This window comes from Juglans microcarpa x Juglans regia, chromosome 8S, assembly GCF_004785595.1.
Source record: "Juglans microcarpa x Juglans regia isolate MS1-56 chromosome 8S, Jm3101_v1.0, whole genome shotgun sequence".
Lineage (NCBI taxonomy): Eukaryota > Viridiplantae > Streptophyta > Magnoliopsida > Fagales > Juglandaceae > Juglans > Juglans microcarpa x Juglans regia.
Genome location: NC_054609.1, coordinates 4664813 through 4672083, shown reverse-complemented (window position 1 = coordinate 4672083; position 7271 = coordinate 4664813). Strand labels below are relative to the sequence as shown.

Sequence of the window (7271 nt, the reverse complement as noted above, 5' to 3'; positions counted from 1 at the left end):
TGGTGGTAATACTTATGCACTGCTTTGGTATCAGGGAGATAATGATTGTGATGAGTGGGACTCTAGGCACTATAAGGGAGGATTGAAGAAGTTTTTCAATAATGTTCGACACGATCTTGATTCTCCTAATCTCCCAATTCTTATGATACTTATTTTGGTTTATTTATTGATTAGTTCAATTAGTTTCTTTTATTCACTGTTTCTTTCACAAATAATCTTATAAATTGACATGACTTTATATGATACGTTAGATCTAGTTTATAATAAAGTGGCTTTGTCATTTAACGTGCTACATCAAGTCACGTCAGTTTGTAAATTTACTTTTGTGGGATCTCATTGTTACCAAAACATTTCTCCTTTCACAAATTGGTTACAGTTCCAACATGCATATTTGTAAATTAATCATTATAAAAATTCTAAAAATATACATGTTTTTCGCAGGTTGTAGTTTCTATTGGACAAGGAAAGTTCCTAAGATTTGTAAGATATGCATAGTTGAATATAAACCTGAAAAGGTCGTGCACGTTGAATCTGTGGGATCAACCATTTTAGCAAATCACATGCATTTGGATACAAAGTCTGCTGCTTGCATTGGTTAGAAGCTAGCTGATAGTTTTCTGAACAATTATCCCTAGAAGTAATTAATCCAGTACTGGTACCGTTTCGAGATAGTCTACATATAAATAAATAAATTATATATGTATAAATTATATTTCAAAATAATATCAATGTAAGTCTTAAAAAGTTAAAACACATATTTATAAAACTTAATAATACTTTTAAGTTCTCAATCCAATTATTAAGAAAAATAATCACTCATCTTCATCATGAAAAGGGGAATAGAGATTTGATTTTCAGTCCTCGAGCAAAGGGGTTTAAAAAAAGTTAAAAAATAGCTTTTAGATGTGAGAATTGGAATGAAAATTGTGAAAATTCACTAAAAATCGAAAAACATAAAATTTCAGTTGGCACACTGAAAATCGACCGATACGCTAAAAATTGACCGGTATTGATCAAAACGCACTAGTACGACCGGTATTTGATCCGGTACGAAACACATACCTTCCCTATCTTGATCACTGCCCGGCACGATAAATACCAGCAGTACCAACTGTACCAACCAGTACAGCACGGTATTTAAAACTCTGATTCTCCTACCTAATAATTACATGAAGGATTTAAGTAGAAATCGTTCATTGATTCCTTGCTTACCTCTATGCCAACCCAACCAGTAACCATACATCAAAAACGAACTTAAACCAAAAGTGGTGCTACTCCCACTGCTGGGGGCTCCCACTAGTTGTTTTGTGTTTTTTTCTTTTTGGCTTTTTTTTACATGTATTTTTTAACACTTTTAAATATTTTTTAAAAAATAAAAGAAAATCACCATATTATTAAAAAATACTGACTTCATCATTAAGTAAAAATAATAAAAAAAAATTAAAAAAGTACCAGTAGTAACTTCTAGCAGGAAGAGTAGCATTTTCCTAAACTAAAAGAATGAAACATTCATGCCGTAAATTCCTCGTCGAAGTCCATAAATGACTCTGATACCATTTGCATAAAAGGATTGAATGCTATGTAATTTAATAAGGATAATTCTACAACCCCCACTATGAGTCCCGCTTGAGCTGGCGTGCCCACGTGGCAATATTTTAATAATATATATATAAAAGAAAACCAAGATTTGTCAAAACGAAAAGCAATCCCGCGTCTTCTCCATTTTGGATGAAACGCTTAGAACGAAGCTCCTTTGCTCCGAAATCCCTCTCTTCTCCATTTCTTCCCCATTGCGTCCTCCTCCGTTGCCTCCTCCGACACCAACAACTAGTTCGCACGGCAAACTCAGCCCCTCATCCCCCCTTGACAGCCCCCCTTGAAGTTTCCGTCGCAGACCCTTAAAGAAATTAGGTACTTCTCTCGAAAAAAAAAAGCCCTAACTCCACTCTCCACTTCGTAGCATTTTCCCCTGCCCTGGGCTAACCTCAGCATTGAATCTTCCATCCCAACTCAAAAAAAAAAAAAAAAAAAGTTTGAATCAGTTTTTGTTCTTCCAAAATGCTTGCATATCGATTGGTCTTAATAAATCCATTTGCACCATTTTCTGGAACTAGATTCTAAGTTACAGGTAATTGAGTTATGCTTTTATTATTGGATGTTTTTTTCTTTATAAGTATGGATGCTTTTATTACTGCATTTTATATTGTGTATATATGCAATTTTTTTTTTTTTTTGCACATATTCTATATTTTGTTTAGACTATAGTTGATTTGTGTTTTCATTTGTATATATCAGGGTTCCAAATTATTGATAGCCCATATTTGTTTAAGCTATTTCTGCAATGCGGTTACTTCAAGTTTTCAAAAAATGAGATGCTTGTACCTTAATGTGTTTTGAACTCTGGTTATATAGTTTGTAGTTTATTTGATAGATCAAGAAGTTGGAAAGAGAGAATAGGCTAGATGACTTTGTTGAGTCTATTTTTCTACAATTTTGAATAATCTATGGGAAAGAAAAACGTATTTTTGTTTTAATAATTTAGTTTTGGGCTCTGGCATTTTATATTTTGTGTATATATGCTATTTTTTTGGCACATATTCTATATTTTGTTTAGACTATAGTTGATTTGTGTTTTCATTTGTATATATTAGTGATCCAAATTATTGATAGCCCATATTTGTTCAAGCTATTTCTACAATGCGGTTACTTCAAGTTTTCAAGAAATAAGATGCTTGTACCTTAATGTGTTTTGAGCTCTGGTTATATAGTTTGTAGTTTATTTGACAGATCAAGATGTTGCAAAGAGAGAATACTCTGGATGACATTGTTGGGTCTATTTTTCTGCAATTCTGAATAATCCATGGGAAAGAAAAATGTATTTTTTTTTATTAATTTAGTTTTGTCCTACGGCATTTTATATTTTGTGTATATACACTATTTTTTTGGCACATATTCTATATTTTGTTTAGACTATAGTTGATTTACATTAATCTTCTTCAATCTCATGTATAAGAGAATACATGCATTCTTATCATTTTTTTTAAGTTAAAGAAAGTGATAAATATCAGCCGAAATAGTGGGGAACCCTGACCATCTTTCCAAAACAGTAAAAATATATGAGAGAGAGAGAAAAGTTAGACAATTACCTGAGGCACCAGAAAAAAGTTGGATTTGTTAGTCTTTTTTGTTGCTTTGGGGTTAGCCATTCTTTCTATTACAATTGGGTTAAGTCCTACAGCAAGGTTGCTTTATGCATGTTGTATTGCTGTGTCCTTGAGTGAGGAAACTGAGTGTTGTTGATTTGTTGATAAAGTGGAATTGAGTGTTTAATTGTCATTTGTAATAGAAACTTGTTTAATTATGATGAATGAGTGCCATTGTTCATGAAAAGTTGGAAGAGTCGGTATTCGATCCATGCATCTTTAATAATGAAGTTTGGTTGCGAAGCGGAGTGTGGCTATGATTAATACACTGACGGGTAATGCATTCAGACAGGTTGTTCAGAAATAGCTAGCAACTATTTGACATTTCGTAGTCTAGAAATAAAGGCACTTAATATTGACACAATGTCTGAAGCACGCAGTAGCAATATCAATATCTCACATTCAATATTGATACTGCCAAAATGAATACCCAAAATGTTTTTGTATTATTAAAACATGTCGACGAACTGCATATACGGAGGATAATGAGAGACGTCGATTTTTCAGTTGCCAAAACTTTGAGGTATGTTATTTAATTGTTTGCTAAGAAGTTACTTTTTAATCTTTGTCTATTTTACTTTGTGAAAGAAAGTCTATTTTACTTGCATCTTTTTTCAAAAGCAATATGATGCTTATTCATACCAAAATATGGTTTGTTTTCGGAAAATCATATGGGTAATCTTTGTTTGCTAATATGTGTTGGTTGATTTTGCAGGTTGGGCATTCTTGCGGGTTTTTTTGTAGGTATGATCCGAAAATAGCACCATATGACGAGAAGAGAATCAACTGTTTAAAAACCGAAATTCGAAAGATACAACTAGCAATGGATATCCAAACAACTCGACATCAACTAGAAATAGAGACTGAGAGGCGCAAGAGAAAGTTTGGGTCAGTGTAGTTTTAGTAATTTCAATGTCGTAGGTACTTTGTTTAGGCATATTTGTCGGGAAATTCTGAAAAAAATAAGATGTTGGTTGCTTGGTAGATGTAATATGACTCTGCTTGGTTGGTTATTTTTTGTAATAGGAAAAAGTGAAAGATGTATAAACTTGTGGAGCAGATGTTATTTAAATTTTGGCTGGTTAAATGATGTATAAATTTGGTTGGTTACTTTTTGTAATAGTAGAAAGTAAAGGATATAAAGACTCTGTGTTAATGCATGAATTTTGGAACAAGAAGGTGTTAAATAGGCATAGTTGTTTTGAGTTGATGGAGACGTATGCAAGTTGTTAGGCACCCCCAAAGACGAGATAGTGGTTAGTGGGGCGACTCATGCCATGACATGAGTCTCGTCTATGTTAAATATTTTGGAAAGTAATTTAATTAATTATTCTTAAATGAGTATAGATATTCATGGTGGATACGACAAATGAATCAACCTAACTCTTTATGTTATACATCTTATATTTTATTTTACACACAATATCTACTGGAGTTCGTCTCTTGAAAATGATTTTTTTTTTTTTTGTGTGGCTTGTGACGACCACATTCTCTGTAAGTGCTTGCAAGCTAGAAGTCAATTGGGAATAGACTGTGTTATTGCACAAATTTTTCATGTTCTAAACTTTCCTCCAAAAGATTGTATTTCATTACAAAATTAATAAAAATGAACCATTGGTCCCTCCCAATATATACAAAATATATCATTGGTCCCTCCCAAAATATACAAAATATAGAAAAGCAACCAGCTATCTTCCAGAAGCGTGGCGCCTTCCAATCACCATATCTGCATCATATATGATTAATTTCTCGGATCATTATCCTAGTCCGAGACATGTAATCCTCTCCATTGTGTCTAAATGATAAAAAATTCACTACTATCAACGAGGAAATCCTAAAAAACTAACGTAATGTATTTCACGGAAGAGATTACCTGCATTATAGGAGTACTCGGTCCGATATTCAGAGCCTCCATAGTGTATACTTGATCAGTTGTGTCCTAAGGGGGAACTAAAAAAATGTTAAAAGTGGCAACTGCCACTTTTAAAAAAATAATACCTAAATAATATAATTCGTAGTGTGAATTACCTATGAACGAGGAGCAGTCTGTCCAATACCAAAAACATCCGTAGTGTATATTTAATGAAGCGTGTACTGTGAGTGGTAGAAAATTGTTAAATGAACTGTGTTAACAATTTCTGCATGATAATGTTCTTTGAGTTATCTGTGAGGGGGGAGCAGTCTGTCCAATGCCAGAATAATCCGTAGAAGTCGAAGAAGTAGCAAAAAAATCTGGCGCATGTGTCCAAACTTGACTTTGTTAATCCTAGGTTTGAGGAGCCTCATGTTGTGTGCCGCTAACATTGAATTCATCTGGGGCGTGACTACTCCACTGTTTATTGGAATGGAGATAATAATTTATCATTATAAGAAATATAACACTTTATATACAACATTAACAAAAAGGAACCTTGGCTGAGTCGTGGTGTAATCGTCTTCTCGTACTAGATTTCTTAAGACTCTTCTCAACGGGATGCACTTTTATCTTAGTTGGTGGTCTACCTTTACTCCAAACTACCAATGGACTAAAAACTCTACCTGTTGTTCCCACATGGAAATAGCTAGATCAACTATCGTGTCCCCCATGGAAGTAGCTGGATCAGCGATACCAAGGTACTGTACCTTCAACTGTTTTATCTGGCTAATCAATTTCACACAGCTACTCTCGACCTTTGAAACATTGGAACACAGTTTATAGAAGCAATTCTGGATCCTATCGTACCTTCGGGCATCATCGATACTATTAGTGTCATAACTACTTTTCACAAAGGTGTATTTTCGCTTTATATCCTTTCTCCACCGATCTAAAATGTATTTTTATGGTATTGTATGCTTGGCTAGCTGAGTCAAGATATGAAGAGCATACCTGCATAATATGTCCCTAAACTCAAACAACTTGCAACTGTATTTAACATCAAGGGGATCTTGATCAACTTTGACAGTGAAGATTGCACTTTTTAACAAATCATCACCAACTTGAACCTCGTTGGCAACTACGAATGTAGTTTTACCACCGACACATCCCAATAATGAGGTAGTCAAATATAGAGATCCTTGCAATTCCTCTTGTACTTCTTTGAATTTAGCAATTGTATATGCTTTTTAAAATTCTTTCTCAAGAGGATGGCGACTGATGAGGAATTTCCATGTTAAATGAATTAAAGTTCACAATTGTTTCATTCTCTACCTTCCTCCTAAAAGTTGAATCGTATTGGTCGACAAATTGTTTCAGAGTTATTCTAGAGTTAACGTAGTCATTGAAAAATGCATTCACGCCTTCACTTTGTTGTGTAATTGAGATTCCTGCGCAAAATGTGTCTCTAACATAGGCCGGCACCCAAAAATGCTGATCAGTATATAGTGATACCAACCATGCATTCTCATGTAGATCATACGTATCGAGTATATCACGCTAATGTTCCTCGAATTCATGCTCACTGAAAGAGTCATAAACACATTTACGTAGAGTACTCTTGATTTCCTCATATCGATAATGTGATCCAAATTTCTCAGGAAGCTTTTTCATTATATGCCACAGGCAGAAGCGATGCCTAGACATTGGAAAGACCCTCGCAATTGTAATTTTCATAGCTTTATCTTGGTCTGTGATGATTGCATTTGGCGGTTGGTCATTCATACACTGCAACCATGACTCAAACTACCATTCGAATGTATTTGCATATTCATTGGATATCAATATGCACCTGAATAGGATTGACTGCTCATGATGGTTCAGACCCACAAATGGTGCAAAAGGCACCTTATACGCATTAGTCAGATATGTTGTGTCAAATGTAATCACATCTTCGAATGATTCATACGCAGCTCTACTCCGAATGATTCTTCTACATTCAAAAATTTCATTTCAACCGTAGGTTCTTCAATAGTTTCATCACATTCAATATCTTTATCAATTCTAACCTCATTACACTCATTATCTGAATGAAGCATGTCGGCAACCATTGTCCATCCAACTTTGAAATTGTCTACAAAGATACAACAGATTTGAATACAAGAGAGATTCATTGTATATGAAAGAACAAGTTCAAGATTGATAAATAATTTCTA

The 7271-nt window shown here is 34.1% G+C and overlaps 1 long non-coding RNA gene across 1 annotated transcript; it reads left to right on the top strand.

Annotated features, from left to right (window-relative positions):
- Positions 1–1917: 1917 nt before the first annotated feature.
- LOC121244634 lies at positions 1918–3917 on the top strand. The gene is made up of 2 exons (XR_005936464.1): positions 1918–2128; positions 3685–3917. It is a non-coding gene; the product is annotated as an uncharacterized LOC121244634 (long non-coding RNA).
- The last annotated feature ends 3354 nt before the right edge of the window (positions 3918–7271 follow it).